Source organism: Emydura macquarii, unplaced genomic scaffold (genome assembly GCF_026122565.2).
Source record: "Emydura macquarii macquarii isolate MOO-44397 ecotype Brisbane River unplaced genomic scaffold, CSIRO-AGI_Emac_v2 contig_1876, whole genome shotgun sequence".
Lineage (NCBI taxonomy): Eukaryota > Metazoa > Chordata > Testudines > Chelidae > Emydura > Emydura macquarii.
The window spans coordinates 4354781-4376825 of NW_027132013.1; the positions used below are offsets into that span (position 1 = coordinate 4354781).

Consider the following 22045-nt stretch of genomic DNA (forward strand, 5'->3'; position numbering starts at 1 on the left):
CCCAGCCACCAGAGCTCTGTAAGATGACTGCTATGGTACATGTCAATGGGCTGCTGCTTCATGCTCTTGTAGACTCAGTCTGTAAGCAAAGCCTACTACATGAGGGATTGCTGTGGACTTGCACCCTGTTTCCAGGAAGATGTAGAAAAACTAGCCCTGCATCAAAGTCTGCTTAACCACTGGTGGGCAAACTGGCTCACTCTTATTGGATAGCTAAAAATTTCCATACCAGGTCCTGGTTGGACATGACTGGTGTGACCCTTCAGTGCCCAGGATAGCCACCTGAAAATGCCAACGTCAGGGCAGGCTGCAAAAGGAGAGTAGATTCTCCCAACACTAGTGGGAGACACTGAAGTCAGACTTCCCAACCAGCCACAAACTGCTTCTGATTCCCCAAACCGGTTATCAAGAAGTCAATATATAAATATACACAGCCCCCTTTTCTGCATTTCAGTCTCCAGCTCCCAATCAGCCATTAGGTCCAGTAAAGAGACCAGATATTAAACTCTATGCTCTTTACCCAAAAGGTTTCTCCTGACCCCAAAGGGTCAGCCACAGTACCAGATCAATATAAGTTTAGATCTTACCCAAAATACCACGCTGCCAGCCAATCCTTTAGAAACTAAAGGTTTATTATAAAAAGAAACAAACGAGAAGAAATGTTAAAGGATTAGAGCAATCAGATTCATACAAATGATTTGAAAGTCCATATACATCAGGTTTCTAGAAGAATTGTAGAGTTTGCAGGCTTGTATAGTCCCTCTGGCATACATCCAGTATGGGTCTCAGTCCTTTGTTTCACAGCTTCAGTAGGTGAGTTGATCCAGAGGTAGGTGATAACTGAAAGACAAACTAAAGACAAAATGGATCCCAGGCCTCTGCCTTTTATGTCCTCTGGCCCTTGCCATGCTGTTTGTGGAATGTCACAGGAACCAAAATGGAGTCCAGTCACACGAGCAAGTCCTGGGTGACTCATCAGGTATATCCCTGGCTTCTCCCCCTGGGCCTTACACCTGTGAATGTCTTAATGGGCCACTAAGCAGGCCATCCCTGCGGCCATCCTGTCTGGGGCATTACCCAGACAGCACAATTTGAAATACAGATATATCAACCATACCCATAACTTCCATTACACATAACGTGCATAAACATCATCATCTTAGAACATTATAGCCTTTTTAACAGTACCTGACATAGCATATCTCACATGAATTATGATTGACATACTGATGTCAAACAATATACTAAATGCCCCCCCCCATGACACCCCCAATGCGAGACTGGTGTAGAAGGGAGTAATCAGAGCTCCTGAATACACCTCAAAGGCCCCCCTTATCCAGCCAGCATGACAACTGGTTCTACTTCTGAGCCCAGTTACAGACCCTACTGAGAGAAACTGAGACTACCTCAATCTTGAAAGAACTTTGAGGGAGCTAGGGCAAATGGAAGGACCATCAACAGCTTGGATAGGAACCTGCAGATCAGGCAGAGGGAGGTGGCCAGGAAGTCTGAGGAGGACTCTGCATCAGCTGCAAATTAGCAGGAAACAGCTCATGGAGTAGGAATCTCCAAAACAAAATACTGGAATTGAGTGGCTTTGAAGACGTGTTCCTCACACCAGACAATGGCCTGAGGGCCCAGGTAAGAAACAAGGGCCACCAGTGGTGAAGGACAGGACTGTTGATGGATGGACCTCAGCTGCTGGGTAGGGGAAGCTACTGGGACTATAATGGATGAGTATCCCACAGACCAGCCTCCACCCAACCCAGTAACCTCATAGATGGTGAGGCAGTCTGGCCTAATCTAGACACAATTCCCCTGCTTTAACCAAAGCAGGGGGGATCTCCTGCATCAGATATTAAATTAAAGGAATTAAGGGGCAAACAGTATGTGCAACTCTTGTTACCCTAGGTATTTCAGAAGGAATTACTGAAATTAGCATGAGATACCAACAGACAGGTATTTGGGATGAGAGAAGATGCTCTTATGCTTGCTACCCTTTTTGCTGCTGTTATTTTTCTTCAGACAGGGATTCACAAAGAATCCAGGCCTTTTTATCCTGTCCAGACTGTCATTTGGTGCCCCCTCAAACAGGTCCTACCAGCCCCATTGATTCCCCTCCCCTTTGAATGGATAGGGATAGACCTGGTGGGACCCTGAAAGAAGAGTTCAGTACATATCAGTATATGCTCATGATAGTGTACTGTAATTATCCCAAGGCACTCCCAACTGAGTCAAGGGCATCACACCAGGCGAGAATTTGGCTCCTCATACATTTGGCTTTCCCAGAAAGGATAGCTGACCTTCTGATGTGTAGTGTTTTCCTTAACAGAGACATGCTATTAGAGAAATCTCTCAGAATAGTTTGGCTATAAATTAGAAACTACAATATTTACATTCCATCTGCTATGATGTCCAGATTTAATCAAGTTTGAATATTAGATAAAAATTTCTGGAAAAACTGTGCACACTGTTTTCCTAACTTTCAAATATGGGTCACACTGTCATCTGTTTACTCCATTTACAATCTCAGCTTGTTCATTTGCCCTCTGGCAACATCTTTAAAATGAGAGAGATAGAGCGCGAGCAAGCATGCGCATGCTCGAGCACCTAAGCTTTCAAAAATATATTTAAAAAAATAGTTCAAATGTGTAAAAATTAGGTACCTATCCACAGTACTATAAAACACTCAATCCTATTAAATTTAAACAAAATTAAAATGCCATATTAAAATAACTAGGTACATATTTTTATCTCCTACAGTAGTTGAATTCCTTCTGTAAGATCACTGAACTGGCAGGACAGGGGTTTACACTGCTATAGGAAAAAGCACTCTTCCATGCAGAAAGAGCAGATTTTAATATGCCTGAAGCAATATGTGAGCATGCAGCCTCCGTTAAGTGAATATCCATCTGCACAAAAAAATTTATGCTCTATTTAAGAGACTTATTCAGAGAAGTAGGATGTTTGGATACAAAATGTGACTTTCTTGACAAAATCCAATGGGTGTTTTTTTTTTTTAAATTTTAAACAAAACTAATGTGTCTACATTACAGACTTTACAGCGGCACAGCTGAAACGCTGCAGCTGCACCATTGTAAGGTCTCCCATATAGCCACTCTACGCCAACAGGAGGGAGCTCTCCTGACGGCATAATTAAACCACTTCCCCCAATGAGCAGCAGTAGCTATGCAGCGTGAGAGTGTCTCCCACCAACATACCGCAGTCCACACTGGCACTTTTATCATTGAAAAGTATGGACAGGCAGGGTTTTTGGGGGTTCCCCCCCCCCCCACACACACACACACACACACTCTGTCCAGCAAATGTTTACCAACAAAAGTTCTAGTGTAGACAAAACTTAATATACTGCACACAGTAATACTAGCCTAGTGTGAACTATTCAGAGGCACACCAGTGGGGGGGGCGGGGGGGGGGGAGGTGGTGGTAACTGTCAACCAAAAGTAACCTGAAGAACTCTGGGTGTCTGGAAAGCTTGTCTCTCACCTGTCACCAACAGAAGTTGGTCCTATAAAAGATATTACTTCACCCATCTTGTCTCAACCAAAAATGAGGCATTTATGACTCCAGTAGGGCAATGTAAACTTGCCCTCTGAAAACACTTTTTTTTTTTTAAAAAGCATAAGGACAGCCATGGAGTCTTCAACAGTTTATTAGAAAGAATGTAGACATTAAAAAAATCCCCACTGCTTTGACCACAGATTGAGGTTTTTCAGTCTTGTAATAAACAAAAAACCCAATAGTGTATTAACATTTTGTCACTCATTTCCATACCAACAGTGTAAATACAATTTGGTCTAAATGTACAGATTGACAAGCAACAACGTACAGCCAGTCTCACCCCTCTGTATTAAGAGATGTAAAAGCTTGAGGGTCAAACAATAGGAAGGTGTTAATTGCTGCCATCAAAGGGGTCTTTGCTCTATAGACAGAGACCTGGCTTACACTCTTGGGGGTGGTAGGCACTCATGTAAAATGGAAGGGCAATTAACTGCCCTTTGCATAATCAGATCATTACAAAAACAGAAGCTACTGCATAAGAGTGGGTGAGAGGTTTCCATGGGACTGATTCCTAAGGCAGGGTCTAGGGCAGCAGTTCTCAAACCCCCCCCCCCCCCCCCGTACACTCGGGTAGAAAAAGGGGGGGAGACGACTTGCGGCGGCGGTGGGGTTTCGCAGTGGGCTCCATGGCGGGAACAATGTCCTCTGCCGAAACCCTTCCGCCGTTTCCCCTTTTCGGCGGCAGAGTTTCACGAGGGTGGGTGGGAGGGCCCTTCTGGCGGTGGCGGATTCAGCTCGCATACCACCAGTGGTACACATACCACCGGTTGAGAACCGCTGGTCTAGGGGATTGTTTAGCACCTGGGTGAGAAAGAGATCCTTGGGGACAGACCTAACTGGAGGGACAGGCTTGGAAATGATAAGGAAGGAAACTGCCTGCTGTTTGTTTCTACTGTGTTCAGGGAAGCTGTACTTACGTACGTTCTTTGTAAATAAACAGCATTGCACCAAAGAATACCTGACTCGGATAATCAATTTCTCCTCCTAATTGAAACAACCCTGCAAAGCCTTGATTATTGGTTAACCACTCAGGTGAAAAGAGGCAATAAAAACAGGTAGTAAGAAAAGCAAGATACTAATCACCTTAATGCTTGTATGTTGTAGATCTTTCAAAAAATACCACAACACTGGAAGAGAACTTTATTTCTTCTAAGATTTCACCATCTGCACTATCTGATTACATCAGACATCAGTTCCCTATTCCATTGTTTATATAACTTCCTGGCTCACCTTTCTTTCAGTGGTTTATAATTTGGCTGATAATCTTTACTCTGGGCTGAAACATACCAAGATCTCAGCTGAGAAACAAATTATTTTGTATAGCTCCTATGGGGAATGAGGAATGTTAGGAGGAAGATCGAGAATATGAAGAAAAAGACAACAACTAGTTTGCAAACAGATTAGAGGAAATGGACAACATGATTATCATTGGTAGCAGAGAAGTCCAGTTAGAGACAAGGTTTTTGATAGACTGAAAGGAATGCAGATAACCTAGAAAGGAGGAATTTGCACAAGGCAAGAGATGACCAAGGTGTGAGAAGAAAGATGGTGGGAGAGGAAAGAATGGATATTAGAGCCTTTATGAAGAAAAACACACAATACAAATTGGCAAAAGCCTTGATGTGGTGAGAAGAAGAGAAAGAAGGAAACAAAGAAGACACAGAGTGCAAGACTGGTCACAGGGAAAAGGGTTTTGGGGAAAGATAATAAGCTCCACATTGCATTCATAATGTTGAGTCAAAACAGTTACAGACTATAGATCACATGAATATCTCATGTCATACTAGTACCAGTAAATGCAAATATGAAAATCCAATTGTATTAACACATTGTGATGATGCTCAGATATTACTGTTTTATTAGCTTAAGAATGAAATGATTTATGCTCATTTTCTATTGAATGGAAACATGATTGTGTGTTGCTTTTAGCTAGTCTCTTGTGATTTAAGTCCTGTATGATATGCAATGTTTCTGAGTGACAGGGTCTTAAGTCAATATTATACTATAATGCACTGAGGTTTTTGAAAGGAGTGTTTTAGCAGAGGATGAAATACCTGTGCTGATACTTGAAAACACAGTCAGATACATTGTAGATCCAACCAACACATTCTTCAATAAAATGCCTTTAATCCAACTTCCACTGAAGTCAATGGAAAGAATTCCAATTATTCCCATGGATGCTGGATTGCACACCATAAGCAAATCAGATGGAGAAATTCTTACCACTATGTGCCTCTCTTCTTTTCTGCAAAGAGTTGAGAGCTACAAAGCTCACATCTGGATCCAAACATTCCCAATATTCAAGGATGTTCAGATTGGAGGGTTTGATTTGGACCCTATTCTAGTAAATAGACTTAAGAAGATTTGGAAAATTACCAAAAGTGTACTTTTAAGTAGTATTATTTGTGTTGTAATTATAGAAACCTTCTCTCAAAATAAGGTATTTGACAAACTAAAAAAATTAACATTTCAAAATTATAAGTGTGTAACTGCAGACCATAACAAATGGGAAAATCACAAGTGGGTAATTGCAGACTGTAGGAAGGCGCAGTGGCCTTCCTCTGAGCCTGGGCCGCGGAAGGGCCGCAAGCACCCAATCGGGTCCTAGACAGGCCGGTAGCCCAGTCTGCCCAGCAACCGGACAACTGGGCTCCGATAGGCCCGGCCGGTCGGCCAACCCGGCAGCAGGGGGGCGGGGCCTCAGGGAGGACAGCAGCCATAAAAAGCAGGCCCCATAGCTCAGAGAAGGAAAGGCTGCCGACTGAGGCGGACCTACTGTCTCGCCGGCTGCAGAGAAGGGCCGAGCCACGCCCGGCCTCCGCCTCAGATAAGCCTCTCCCGGCCTTGAGGCCCCAGGAGCGACACCGGCAGTCCACCTCGAAGGCCTGGGTCAGGCCCCCGGGTCCCCTGGACTGCCCGAGGCCTGCAGGCCCGAAGCGCTGGGCCCAGCCTCGGGGCCGCAGCGGCTGGGACGAGCCCCCTGAACCGGAGAGCCGGGAGTTCTGCCCTGAAGCCGGTTCGGACTTGGAGGAGCTGCCGGACGCCCAACCCTTGGAGGCAAGATCGGACCTGGAGGAGTTGCCGGAGGCTGAACCCTACCCCCAGCCCTGTGATCTGGAGGAGCTGCCCCTCGCCGAGGAGCTTCCCAATCTACCCCCCGTGGACGCAGAAGGACTGACTGGCCTACCCCGTGCAGTGTACCCCGACGACCCGGAGGAACCGACGGACACAGGTACCGGGGAACCCGGGGAGGAAGGAGCCTAGGGACAGCCAGAGGCGTGGCTGTACTAGGGGTAACGCCCAGTCGGCGTGTTGCGGCAGGAGCTCCGCCGACTGAGTGGCCACACCCGTGCCACTGCTAGGGCCCTGGGCTGGGACGCAGTGGAGTTGGGTGGGCCTGTGTTCCCCTCCCCTCCCCCCTGATCCTTGCAAACCCCCAAAGGGGGAATAGCCTCTACTGCCCGCTGGACTCGAGCACTGCTCCTTGCTCGCCCGCCCTGCCTGAGGGCCGGGGCGAAAGACTCCTTGCTCGCCCGCCCTGCCTGAGGGCCAGGGCGAAAGACTCCTTGCTCGCCCGCCCTGCCTGAGGGCCAGGGCGAAAGACTGTAAACTAACATTCCCCTGCTGAGTAGGAAGGCGCAGTGGCCTTCCGCCGAGCCTAGGGCCGCCAGGACTGGACCGGGCAGGAGCCCGTCTTACACAGACCATAACAAAATGTTTAGAATCTGTTAAGTCCTAATACTACATAACGTTTCAATTAGTTTTATCAGCCAATGTCATATAGAGTCAGAGTTTAAGATGAGAAGGGACCACCAGAAAAAAAATCTAGTCTGACCTTCTGCACATTACAGGCCACTAAATACTTCCCAGATAACCCTGCATCAAGACCAATGATTTGAATTAGATGAAAGTATTACAGATCTCTGGAGATTAAATTACTGTGCGCCACAGACAGATGAGAAGTGATGAAAGTGCTCCGATGCTTGAGGCCTCAGCAATACCAGGGAATTGATTTGGTGAAATATGCCCTGATCATCCTGACTAGTAACTCAGACTCCCATGTTGCAAGGTCCCTGCCAATCTGAGCTAGGGGAAAAGTCCTTCTCAGCCCCAGAAATGATGATTAGTTAGATCCTGAGCATGTGAGCAAGACCTACCAGGAAGCATTTGAGAGAGAATTCTCTGTACCACCTCACATCACCAACCACCAGACCCAGTGTCTCAGCCCCAGCCATGGTCAACTCTCATTCAGAGGCAGGAATTAAATTTTCCCCTTTAATTATTTTTTTTCCTTCCAGATCCATGTGAGGTATTATCTGAAGCCCTGAAGTATGAGATTTAGGATACAGAACAGGAAGGGACCACTTGGGCCACTGAGTTCAGCCCCCCCACCATTGCAGGCAATCATGTCATATAATCCCAGTGAGAACTTGCGACATTTATAACTTAACTAATTAGGTTATATATCCCCCACAACTACTCGTGGGAGACTGTTCCAAGTGAAGTTTTTTTTTAAAAAAATTCAAACAAAAAAAAACCCCCATGTGTCACTATGCCAAATCAACCCCAACAAAAGAACTCCTACTAGATAAATACTATCATATGCTGCTAATTCAGTGGATCTGCCATGCCTTGAATAAGTCACCTCTTCTAATGAGCCTTAGCAGAAGGTGAATATGTATTTATGATAATCATTGGTAAGTGTTTTGCAAGTGGCTATTTAATAGGCACATAATTAAATATATTTTAAAATATATAGTTTTAATTTCCTGTACAATCGACTGTCATTTGTGGGCATAAGTTGTTTGAACACTTATGAACAACTACCATTCTATTAGTGAAAACATTTATGAATCTTGAATCTCTCAAGAATTTAAGCTTGAATGATTATTCAAGTGAAAATTCAAACAAGTGCTTTTCCTCCTTTTTCAAAAGTTTAAATAAACCAATCACATACTGCCCAACTAGCATGGAGATTAAGCAAGCACTTCATGAAAACTCCATAGGAAGAAGTTAGTGCAAAACACTACCAGATGAATAATTAGGAACAATACTTATGTAGAAGTCAGGACAGGTTCACAACCAGGAAGAAATTACTTGGGGTAAATAGTTTGTGACAAATAATTCAATTAGCTCAGTATGCTACTTTGATACACACACACACGAATGCAGAGTTGGCAAAGGGCGCTGGATTGACAGTGAAGACCTCTATCTTCAATATACAATTACAACATGGGCAAAGCACTACATCCTCCCACATTATGTCTCAGATATATCTCATACCGCAAAACTGAGCAAGAGCATAGTTCAGTCTCCACTCATTCTTTTTCCTCTCTATTAAGACCAAATGGGATGATTGGATTTGTGATGTGGACATACGTCTCTCTATAAACAGGAAAATCAACATAGTCCAGACAGGAAAAAGTGGTCTTTCAACACATCTTCTCTGCAAAATGGTATTTATTGAGAGATTTGAAAAATTATGACTGCAATAAAGCAACTGTAAGAGCAAAGAGGTAATGCAATGATGGTGTTTGCACAGAAAAAATAGTCTGTTCTTTAAATCCCCAACATGTGTATCATATTGCAGTAAGTGATGATATGCGATCACACACCCTATGACACAGTGAAATGCACACATTTGGGAACTAAATAAAGACCCCTTTCATCCACGTTTTCCCAGACAAGAAACTATGACAGAAAGTGTGAAGAAAAAGGTCTGGAATATTATCTGATGGGAATTTCAGAGAGGAAGGTGAAAACAGTGAAACTGACCAAATGCAAAAAGATGTATAAATTACAAAGTAGCAAAAATAGAGAAACACACATTCTCATCTTTTATTTAGCAGGCATATTTTCAAACAGGATTCATAAGTTGTCCATCTCCAAGGAGTCAACAATTAAGTGAACCAATGAAAAGCTGAATTGAACAAGAAACTAAAAGTTATCCATGGCAATTGGTGGGTAGGTGGATGTGGGTGTGTGCTTTTACTTTAATTTCTCTAGTATTTCTCAGTAATGATCAAAAGCACTCAAACTCTAATCACAAAGGCCCCAAATCAACAAACACTTAAGCATGTGCTTATCTTTAAATACATGAGTAACCCCTTGGAATCAGTGGGACCATTTATACTTAATTAGCTCAACAAAACACTTAAGCACGTGCTTAAGTCTTAAGTATCCAATTCTAATGTCCCTAGGCAGACAAAATTCCTATCAAGGGCAAAGGGAAAGTGAAGGAAGTTTAAACAAGTGATGGGTCTTCATCTCAGCTGAAGAATCAGGCCTTAAATAAGAGGGGGGAGACAAGCCCACAGCTGTTACACCAAATGATTCAGTCAATGTGAGTAAGAACTACTTACTTGGTACCCTCACTGACACCTATGCAGTTCCATTGCTGTTAGTGGGATTGCGCAGGTGTAACTGACTGAAATGCAGTTATTCTGGTGATGATGCTCACAAGACAGAGAATCTTTCTTTCATTCAGTTGTATTGGCTCTGCAGGGCTAGCAGGAACAAAAAAAGCAGTCAGACCTTGTTGTCACTTAACTAAGTATATCCAACTCAAACACACATGGGAGAGCTGTTGATTAAGCTGCTATTTTTACATAGGCAGAACTGAATCACATTTAGACAGCATTTTCAGCAAGGTATTTAAGTATGTTTATCTTTTATTATGCAAATAATCCCATTGGCTCCAATGAGGCTATTCCCATACTTAAAGTTAAGCACATGCTTAAGTACCTTGCTAAATCAGGGACTTTAACAGGTTCATCCTTTCTCCCTTTTTATTATTTGCCCCTTTTTATTTTATTTCTTTGGACACACCCCATTTCATAGGTTCAGGAACTAGGGGTGTGCTGCCACACCCTCTGGCTTGAAGTGGTTTTCATTACATACAGGGTTTACAGTTTGGTTCAATGGCTCAACACCTCCACTATAAAAATTGTTCCAGCACCACTACCCCATCTTTCATAGCTCTCATCCTCCCCACCCCCTTTTCTTTTTAAAGGAAAATTAATTCAGATCAATATTTCTCATAACAAAACTAAAGAAAGGGGGAGTTTTTAGATTTTGCCTATACTTTTGGTGAACTTTAATTATTTTCTTTTAACTTATCTTCTGAAACTTAGCCTTGGTCTTAACTACAAAATTATGTCAGTAGGGATGTAAACAAAATACAATGTAGTTCTACTGACCTAACCCCCAGTATAGATGGCGCTATATCAATGGGAGGGCTTCTACCATCAACATAGCTACCACCTCTCAGGAAAGAGAGGTACTTCTAGTGGCACAGATGCCCCATATAGCAAGCCCTTACTCAGCCTCACTTCCCTCACCAAGATCTCTCTACTGTGACAGTGAGTGCATCTGCTTAAGGGTAGGTAAGGACATAATTTACAATGGGACATTATAATTGTAATCATTACTACCACTGACGTTTACAGTCGTATTCAACTGTGGAACGCAGTCCAGCAAATGAGACCTAAGAAACTGCAGAAGGGTTAAAAAGTTTCTCTTGGTAATAGAGAAAGTGGCTGTGTAAGCTCTGGGTAAGACTACAACAAAGACCCAAGTTATGTTTTTCAGTTGCCATAACAAATTACATGAAATCTTATCTGCAAAATGAAATTTTGGTTGTAGTATCTTTTTGGGAGCGGTCTCATTAAAACAGTATCATTTGTTTTCCATGCTTCTTTGAGCTGCAGCTTTGCTACATAAGCTCAACTGTATTATGTAATAATGATCTACATTACTGATGCCTGATTTTGGGATGGTTGCCATAACTGGAGCTGTGGGACATGGTGGATCCATTTCTAATTTTAAAAAGATTGCCACTGTTGCACTGAGAGAAGAGAGACTGTTATTTCACATAATTTAATCAATTTTTATCACACCGCTTTATTTTCACTCGTTCTGTCTGCCATTTATCAAGAGATTGAAAGTACTGTCTTTTGTCCTGCTACGTGCAGTTCTCATTATAGTAACTGTACAATTGAGCAACTGGTGTTACAAAGAACTGAGATCAAATTAAAAAAGTCACCTGGAGTCCTGAAGAGCATGATCAACAGTTAAGAACACCCAATTCTGATCCAAGATTAGAAGTGATTACGGCATTTCAGGGGGAAGATAAGTATTTGGGGAGGGGAAAAAAAAATAACCTTGAACAGATGTGTGCTTTTCAGAATGTCCCCAGGAACTGACAATACCTGCACCTTTCCATTCTTTCCTAAGATTAAACAGCTCTACCCAACAAATACAGACATGCTATTATGCAATCAGAATGTTAATTGACCAAGTCCACCTAAAGTATTTATACGACTACAGTGAAACTATATACAGTATGATCAATCAATATAGCTGCTGGGAATTTGCCATACCCTGGGCTTTATGAGAGGATAAACCCAAGGATTATACCCATAAATCATTCAGTCTATTAAACCAAGCAATCCATATTTAGAAATTAGAGTTGGAAATCATATTTCTAATACTGCAAACTACCAATTCTCTGATGCTGTGTATCTTGGCAACAGTATCAGGTGTTGGATGTCACATGTTACCTTAGCAAAGTGCTTCAGTATAAGAGACAAACAAATCTGGTTCCCGTTATATGTATATGGGTAGAGTAAAGGAGAAACTCAAAATTAACAGGATTAGTTCAGTATCCATTATCAGTAATGAAAATTAACAAAAACATTATTGCTCTACAATATAGGAAAAATACATATCCTTTATATATTCTCAACACTATAAACTATGCCCTGGCAAGGTTTTAGGATGCCTTTTAAGTCAGAAGTGTCAAATAAAAAGATGTTTTGGGCAAACTCACCCTTATGTAAGCAGCTGCTACTCTGTCGATTGCAATGTTGTTGAACTCACTTATGGCCTTTTCATGTTGTTTTGGTCCCAGTGGTTGGAAATCTCCAATACACAGCAAATCCATGAAGTGGGGATATACAAGATATCATTTACTGCAGCTAACTATTTTAATAGTTACATCAACTACCTAAATATAATTTGCTTCAGCAGTGGCTCTGGCTGCTTCTCTCTACATGTGGTGACATTCAACTATGCCATATTCATTCATTCAAAACAAAATTTACAAATGCTTTGAAATCATCAAGTTATGCACACAGTTTATATCATCAAATTGCTGCTGCATTCCCCAATTCCGTCTATGGCTTGTTGCATGTATTTCGTTATCTCTTGTTTCAAATTAGGGGGGTGAGCTCTTTAGGACAGGAACAGTGTTTGCCTCTGGGCTTGTACAGTATCCAGCACAATGAGGGGCACCATCCTGTTCAGGGCCTCCAAGTGCTATTGCAATGCAAATAATGAGAATATTCTTATAAAGTTCAGGGAAATGCATTGAAGATTAATGTTTTGGAAGATCTCTGCCTACTAGTGGCTAAATCCTGCCAAATTCTGAGTGTCTGCTGCACATGTACCCTGAACTCCCACTGAAGTTACCGGGATAAGGGGGCACTCAATACCTTGCAGGATTGCTACAAGAACAAGAGGGTTTTGTTTTTTTTAATCAATTAGTGGTTAAACATACTATGTATGGCTATGGACAGGGTTTCTGGAACCTCACCCCAGGCAAATAAGCAGCCTGGTCCTGAGAGGTGACGGACATCCGAAAGTCCCACTAAATGTCAGCAGGTGTTGTGCTGTTCAGCCTCTCTCAGTGCCAGGCTCACAATTAGCCTTTTACCCATCCGCAAGGTTTTACATCAACACTTTCACTGTCATGTATCTTATCTAGCTATTCAAATTAGGACAGGTGCCTAGTCAGTTCTCCACAGAAGACTGACTTCCTTAGCATCATACATGTGATGCCAATTATTTTCTTAGCTCTACCAAACACTTTGATGAATTTAGCCCTTTTTTGTGTTTGTGAAATATCCATGAGCAGATCAGTGTCCTTGAACTTGTTCTTCATAGTGAATGAATATTTTATTATTATTATTAGGACTGATTGTGAATTTTCTGAATTTGAAGCTAGTTTTGCTAATTGTGGTAGACCATAAGTCACAGGTAATTGTTTTTGTTCTCCAAGTGTATAAGTGCACAGGCTCTTCTAAAATGAAGAATGAAATGGGCCTCAAAATTCATTTTCTACAAGCATAAGTGCTATGTAACTGGATCACTCAAGTGTCTACAGAAAATTGTCATTTTCACACCCTTTGTTAAACAAGTTCACTTAAAAATCAGAACCGATATTCACAGAATTTTATGCATTATTCACCAAGCTCCAGCAACTGGTATTAAGAAAAAAATATGGGTGGAACTGCAATGTCTTAGAATTATTCATGCCAAATTAAAATATCCAAATTCTAGTAATCACTATTACGATCATCATATTTATATGGCTCAGCAAGAGGATACAAAACATTGACACTTTGATGCAGTAGCATTCATGTTTAGTTTCTTAAAGGAGCAAAAGGCCTTTATAATGTTGCCTTTTAAAGTGACATGCCACAACCGAGCAGCATGCCTTTCACTTCACCGAGATGAATGCCATTAAATGCTGCTACCTCTCTTGCATTCTGTATAATTAATTTCCATTGTGTTGTGTTAGTTTGCACATGGTGTTCTGAAAGAGTTCCTGAGAATGAGAATCATCATCAATATTATATGTCTCCAATGTTTTTTAACCCAAGTTATTTATTTATTGAGTGCTTGGCACTTTACAAAAAATAAGATATTGTTCCTGACCAAACTAGCTCAGTTTACAATCTAATTCAGACACAGACAAAACAGATAAGTTGTTTGCTAATTTTTCTTAATAAATCAAAAGCCTTTAAAAATATCAGTGTGTAAGAGGAGATATAACTGAACTGAGGCTTATGTGCTGGATAATAATTTCATGGATGGATTAATTCAACCTACAACTCCTTGGAATTGCTCCGATGTACAGTGAACCAGATCAGGTGGGGTTGAAAAAAAAATTTTAAAGAAAAAAACATTCTCTGGTAATGCTTGAGGTAGTATGCTTAGATACTAAATTGGTGGGCATCAAATTTCTATTATATGCAGTATTATGCTTGTCTTTGCATAAAAATATAAAAGGTTAAATAGACCATATAGAGCAATCACTCACTTTTCTACAGAGAATTAGGAAAGGAGAGTTACATATACTGTAACTAGAGGACAAGATTCTCCTGTTGCCATAATCTGGTAGCAAGTGTTGGAACCCTGAAACAGAAAACCAAAGACAAACTGCAAGAATTTGAACTCATGGAGTTCCGGTGGGAACGTCTGGCCCTGTATCTGGAAATAAATACATTTCATTACACTTAATGCTTTAGTCCATTACATAGGCAGGAGAGGAAGCAATGCCAAATAAATGGACAGTACCAGATAACTTAACATGTCAGCTTGTTTAGAATAATAATAATAAATTATTTCCCCTCCTCCACCCCAAAATATACACAAAGTTTTATCTCAGGAATTTCTTTTTTTTAAGTCTTATGCATGACAAAAGAAAAAAATAGCCCCCTGACATAAGAATAGTACTGTATATTGTTATTTGGATTCAAGCATATAATCACAATGCGCTGATCCAGCAGAAACCAAAGAGACCCTGAAAAGTACAATTTTTCTCTGCAGGGTGTAGGCTTCCACATTCCCATGACATAGTCATGTGGAAATCAAAGCTAACGTAGTGATACCAAGAATGATGCCATTTTCAAAAGCTGAAAACGTGATTATAGAAAAGCAAAGTCCAGAATAGAAAGCAGAATTTATCAGAAGCTAAATCTTCCCACGATAACATTTTTTAAATATTTGTTTGGTGATAATCTTTACTATAAGAGTAAACATTTAGTTGATGGCAACATGCTTTCTGATTCACTCACTAAGCATATTTTTCTACTAAAATGTTTTTCCACTGGAAGGAAAATGCTTCATTTAGGCAAGGTTTGCAGATGGTGTTCCCAGAACTTTTAGAGACATCGACAGGATAACAACTTGCCTACTGACGGGGAAGTTGGCAGATACCACAAAGACATCCAGACAAGGTTCTAATGAGTGCTGGGAAGAAGCCTGTGACCAAGGTACATACTGGTTACCAAAAACATAGGGACTATTAGAACTTGTTCTGGAAATTAAATTTAGAATACATGGGGAAAAGGATCATCTCTAGCAGCACTTTAGTAACTTCCTCTGAAAAGTTTTTGGTTTCATAAATAGGTCCAGCTACATTAGGGAAAGCAGGGGCATAGAGAAATTTCAGAGTTGCAATGCATGGAAAAAGAAGATGGTATAAAGATAAGGGGCTTAAGGGACTTTTTTTTTTTTTTTTTGGGGGGGGGGGGAGGGAGAGGAGAAGAAAGGGTTTACGCAGAAGGGATAGGCTTGACCTTACCCAAAAATGAAACAATCAAAAATGTTTTGGCATTAATAATTAACAACATATGGCAGGATTATTTAAAATAGCAGCTAAGGGAAAGCCAACAAGAGCTGTTACTCTTTTCGGGTAATAAAGGGAAGTTATGCCAGAGACCGGTATCAAAAGAATTGACGCTGAAACCAATCAGTAAGTTAATCAGCAAAAAGTCATATACCAAGAATTCTGAAGTAATTTGAGACTGGAGTGGCTGAGCTGTTAACAAAAATATGCAGTCTCATTAAAATCAGCTAATCAGGATACTGAACAGTAACAACTTTTGTACCTTATATTTTAAAAAGGCATTAGAAGTGGTCTTAGAAAGTACAGATCAGTCAGCCTTATTTTAGTACCATGAAAAGTGGTTAAAACAATGATTAAAAAAAACAAATATAAAACACCTATGCAGGGACAAGCCACCAGAGTTTTTCTGAAGGCAAATCATGCCTCTCTATTCTACTGGAATTCAATGAGTTTGTCCACAATATAGTGACCAAAGAAGAACTGACTGAAGAAATATAATTTAGTTGGACTCTCAAAAAGCTCCTGATAAAAATCTTCAAATAAGCTATTAAGAAAATGGTCATAGGGTAAGACTATGACATGACTATGGTACTGCCATGGATCAGTTATTGGCTAAGAGATTGAAAGCAATAATAAGTGTTCAATTTTTAACACGGCAAAAGGTTGATGGTGGGCTCCACCCATAGTTCTATACTAGGACCAACGTTGTTTGACAGATTTTTTACTAATCTGGAAAAAGGGCGGGGGGGGGGGGGGGGGGCCATAGCAAAATCTGCAGGTGACAAAATTTAGGTTATTCAAGATTAGAGAAGACTGAGGGACTTCACAGAGACCTGTTAGAGCCACAGTAGGGAAATGAGCAGCACAGTGGTACATGAAATTAAGAGTTGACAATTGCAAGGTAATGCACCTTGAAGGGAATAATTTGAACTGCTTATACATATTGCCAAATTCTAAATTAGGCAACTACTCGAGAGGAAAAAATCTGGACATCACAGTGGACATCTCAATCAAAACCTCAGCTCAATGCTCAATCGTGGTCAAAAGAGCAAACTAAATGTTTGTATGTATAAAGAATGCGATAGAAAATGTTACGACAGACAGCTTACATTCAAAGCGTTACACTGTAATGCAATGCCAATCTGACAACTTTTGAAAAGTTCAGCAGTCAATCTTCATAAGAGACTTTATAAAATACTATTAAATTTAAATAAATTGGTGACAACTAAGCTAGTGCATTTGTAAATAATGCTGATACCCAAGCCAAATAGCGTAGTTTTAGCTATATTCACCTCAGTGCAAGAGGCATGTACATTTCTACTTGTTAAAAGACTAACATGTTCTTTTGTATTGGTCATATACTGTTGAGTATTGTAGCTGACTCATCATCATAAAATACTAATTAAAGCTTAAAGATACACAATATTGGCTTCTCTCAGAGGAAGAGATAACCTCAGGTAAGCTCAAGCCAACATTTAGGTCAATATTTATTGATTTTTATTAAATCATAATTCATCTTGAAAAGTAATTAAGGCCAATACCTTAATAAATAAGGAAAAATAAATAAGGCCAAAAGTAATTAAGGCCCACATGCAACACCAAATCACTTTTAAAAATTAAAAGAGCATAGTGTACTGTGAGCAATAATGGGCTCCCAAGTTGTTTTCAGATGAATTCATTCTAACATTCTAGATCAGATTTCCCCAAAGATGGCTTTGGTAAATTGGGACACAAAACAATCAAATTTAAAGCCCTACTCTATTTTTTCTAATCAGCATGTTACATTATTAATAATGTTTTCTTGCCCAGAGTAAAGTGTACATCTAAGTTCCTCCGTTAAGATTTAAAATTTCAGACCTCCAGTTCAAAATACTATTTTTCCTTCAGGAAACTGATTCAAAAGGTGTGAAGGTGTGTTAATGTAATGAAGTGCATACATAAACTATATCTATAGAGCATTAACTGATTTCTTCATTAACTAAATGCAATTTTAAAGCACTGATCAAAAAAGCCAAGAGTATAAATCTTCTTATTCTTAAATTGCTGGCTGGGAGGTGTTGTGGGAGCAGGGGGTAGAGGAATTAAGCTTGAGGGAGAAAAGGAGCAAAATTTCAAGCCATCAATAATTGACTTCAGCTGGGTGAAAACAGAAGACTTTAATTTAAAGACTTCTTAAAACAGCATAGTACCTTTGGGTAAAGCAGGTAGCCAGCTCTGGAGTTCCTTCTTACTCTCTGATCCTGCCTCTTTGCTGGACTGTGTAGAACAGGAACACAGAAAGCAGCCTCTTCCTCTCAAGGTTCATCTCTAGTCTCCTATCTCCTCCTCTTTACAGCCCTGTTATAATTAGCCCCGAGTTAACCACTTCCTTACCTACCTTGGGTGAAATATACACATCTAGTTACAAGCTCTTTGTATTATATATAGTCTTTGTAATTCCTCTCCAAGCTCCGCCCCAACAAAACAAAAAGCTAAATAAAAACAAAACTACCACACCAAAAAATTAGCCTCTCTTCAGCAAGGCCAAACAGCAAAAAACATGGGGAAATTCGTGATCAAGCCATTTTGGAGATAAAGGGAATCAAATAATGTGAGTAAATGCTTCAAAAAGCCAGTAATGGTAATTGTTAAACACTAAGAAGATCCTCAGCCCAATCTTTGGGCCTTTAACTGTAAATATCCACTTGATTTTTTCCCCCCAGATTTCACAGAATTCTAGAATCTACCCTGAGATGGACATGTGACAAGTGAAATTTCAGGATATTAGATTCTTTTTCATAAGAAAATCTGATTAATAGGAAACTAGCTTTAATCTTAATTATTGTTGTTCCATTAAAAAAAAAAAGATTAGAACTTTTTTAGGTTCTCCTTTTCTAACAGCTTCCCACTAAAGCATTCATTCAAAAAAAAAAAATTTAAAAAAATCTAAACAGAATAACTGTATATGGTGAGAGATGAAGAATTGTTGAGCTGAATTAAAATATCTGTATTAACATCCTTTGATGTTCCATAACCAGTATTTGTCACAATTCTGAATCCTTGAAAGTAACTTAAGATGTAGAGCTTCTTAGTAATAGTTCTATATAAAAGAAAATTAAAAATATTAATTAAGACCATTAGTCATACCTCCTAAAATCTTACATAATAATGGTCAACAAAAATATGTATATATCTTCCTTAAAGATCTAGGAACCTTGATTAACACATTCCCAATTTTTGCAGAGTACATCCAGGATACAAATAGCCTAGATGTTCTTCATTAAAGATACCATCTGGGTAAAATTTAGAATTATCAATAATCCTATTGTGTAAAGAGTTGGATATTCTCAGCAACAAAACAAGTCATCAACAAGATACTAACATACATACAACTACACTACATGGGCATGTTGGTAATGGTAATGGAGTGAGGACCTTTGCCTATGTTTTGCAGGTTAATACTAAACACTTCACAAAATACCAGTCAGTCAATCTTGGTGTTTCTGACAGGTATTGGAGAAGGCAGAAATTATTCAGGCTACTACAGGAATGTTCATATTCAGAAGTACTCCCACCTCTTCAAGCATAATAAGGGAATGTCTAATAACAAAGCTGTTATGTTTTCTCTGCACTACAACCATGCTCTTGTTGTAACAAAACAATCTTGCAGATGTATTAAAGGGACATTATGGGATATGTGTTTACTACACATGTGACTAGTCACACACACACACATTTATTTATTATTAGAAGTCTACGCACAATAGTATAGGTTACAAATATTTATACACAGAGTTAAATTCACTGGGCCAAATTCTTCAGTCTGCCACATAAACTTCATGCTGGAAATTAACTGGCCAGAAGTGGCTAGTAGAGAATTTCCCCTACACAAGGGAGCTATCACCAGCACCAACGCTATCCTTATTCCCAGTGTTGAGGGGGAGAGGGTGTAAACTGGGGTGGCTTGGGAGCAGGTGGGTGGCCAGCCGGAGAGAGTCAGGGATGCTGAGTCATATCCAGTCTTCCACTGGTGTAAGGTATGCTAGGGCCTTCATGTCAGAGAAGTAAGTCGGAGTTTCAATACAGCAGCTCCAACATGTGTTGGGACAACATGGGACTCAGGAACAGCAACAGGCTGCCTGATTGCCTCCTCCCTTTCACTGTATTTGAGTAGAACCTGGATGCAGATGAGACTACAGCCCATTAACTTAGATGGAGTCACACTGGAGATGAAGTCAGCTGACTGTTTGACTGAACGAACACATTTTCAAGTATTACAATGGTCAACAAACAGTCCAAAAAAACAAACAAATAAAAAAACCTAGGGACACAAAATGTAATGAAGTGTTGGGATATGGATGTCCTTGACGTGCCCTCAAACAGCATCTACTCAAATTGTTTTGCTGCATGAGTGCTCAGAAAGCTGCTTTAAGAAGTTTCCATGAAGAAGTCTAGCATCAAAAACTAACAAATTTACTGTGCATCACAATTGCTGAAATTAGCCCCCATGTTAAGATAAGGTTAAGAAGAGCGGAGCACACACCTGTCATTACATAAGGCATTTCTCCATCAATACCAGACAAAATATTAACCTAAATTCTTATAAACTGACAGGAGTCTTTAATCATAGATTACACTGTACCTGCAAGTTCATATGGAACCAGGATGTGATGCAGTGTCACTTCCATACTTGACACAACACGACAAATTCAAAGGAAAACTTTAAAAGACCGGTTTGTATTTCTGACTTAACAAAAAGTCTTTAAAAGAAAGGAATGTCTCCTATCTATTACGCCTAACTCAGCACCCCATACCTCCAGCTTCAGCACTATGTAAGTTGACTTTGAACGCTTCCATGATGTTAGCAAAGAAACTAAGCAGAGAGTTTCAAATGGTAGCACAATTCAAAGTGGAATTGGGAAGAGCAAATCAAAGAGGCATAACAGAATCTTTACATCTCCCACTGAGTGATGGGGAACACGGGGATTGAGTTTTCATTGGATAGACCTCCTTCCTGCAGGAGTTTTAAGAACATAGCTTTTGAAGTCATGCTTTCCTTCCCCTTCACTTTGGTCCTTTTTTGTTTGATTATTTTTCCTTTTAGCTGTCCTATCTTATTTCAGGTGATTCAGGCATCCCCCAATAGTCAAGACCCTTGCAGATACATGAATCTGCTGTCCTGTAAGATGTGTTTCTGGCTGCAACTGACATGAAGCAACATTTCTTCTGAGAGATTTTTCTGTCCTTTTTCTCTCCTTTATCTTTACCACTCCCCTTCTCTAATATCTGACTTCTTTTTCCTCTACTTCTCCTTTCCCTCTCAACTGAGCTCTTCTTACCCACCTTCACAATACAATCTCTTCCATTCTCTCCTTGATTCCCTCCTGAGGAACATGCTGGCCCTCATCCTGGGTTGTATCCCCCACCCCTTTAATGCCAATCCTACAGCATAAAAGCCAGAAATTAGAGCTGCTCTGTGGGAATTCCTCCCCCCAGGGGACGGGGAGTTCAAGTGCCATAGAGCCAACGTAACAGATTCTACATAGCCTCTGCTCAGAGCACCCATTAAAAAAGGCCTAAGGCAAGAGTGGGCATGAAGTGAAGGGCAGAGTGCATTGTGATCCAGCTATTCCGCACTGTGGGATAGTCCCTTGGGCAACTTTAAAATTAAGTGCAAGGTCAGCCTTTATGGCTACTCTACCTTAGACCAGGGTCCAAACTAGCCTCTGGCAACCCTAGAATTGCAGGTGGTATACAGGTAAAATATCATTTTGCCAACCCTCTAATTAATTAGGTTGGTTAATATCACACTTAAAGAATGAATTTGACAATAATTGCCCAGTAAATTTAATGTCAACCCTTATTTCAGATTGTGTACATTTTCACAGCTCCATTGACCTGAAGCTCAGGATTTTCACCCTAGTATCTGAAAGGTGCAAACACAAAGGAGAAGACAGAATGTTTAGAGTGGCTCGGGGGGGGGAGTGTACATACTACCACTTATGTTGGTATAAAAAACTTGTCACTCAGGGGTGTGAATAAGCCACCCCCACGCAATATAAATTACAC

General features: G+C 40.4%; 1 protein-coding gene across 1 annotated transcript in view; it reads right to left on the minus strand.

Moving 5' to 3' along the window:
* SHANK2 (SH3 and multiple ankyrin repeat domains 2) overlaps positions 1–22045 on the minus strand; it is a 621534-nt gene that overhangs the window by 590383 nt on the left and 9106 nt on the right. The window contains exon 2 of the mRNA XM_067557524.1: positions 9945–10088. The gene's annotated coding sequence lies outside the window, so the exon portion shown is untranslated. The remainder of the gene's footprint in view (positions 1–9944; positions 10089–22045) is intronic.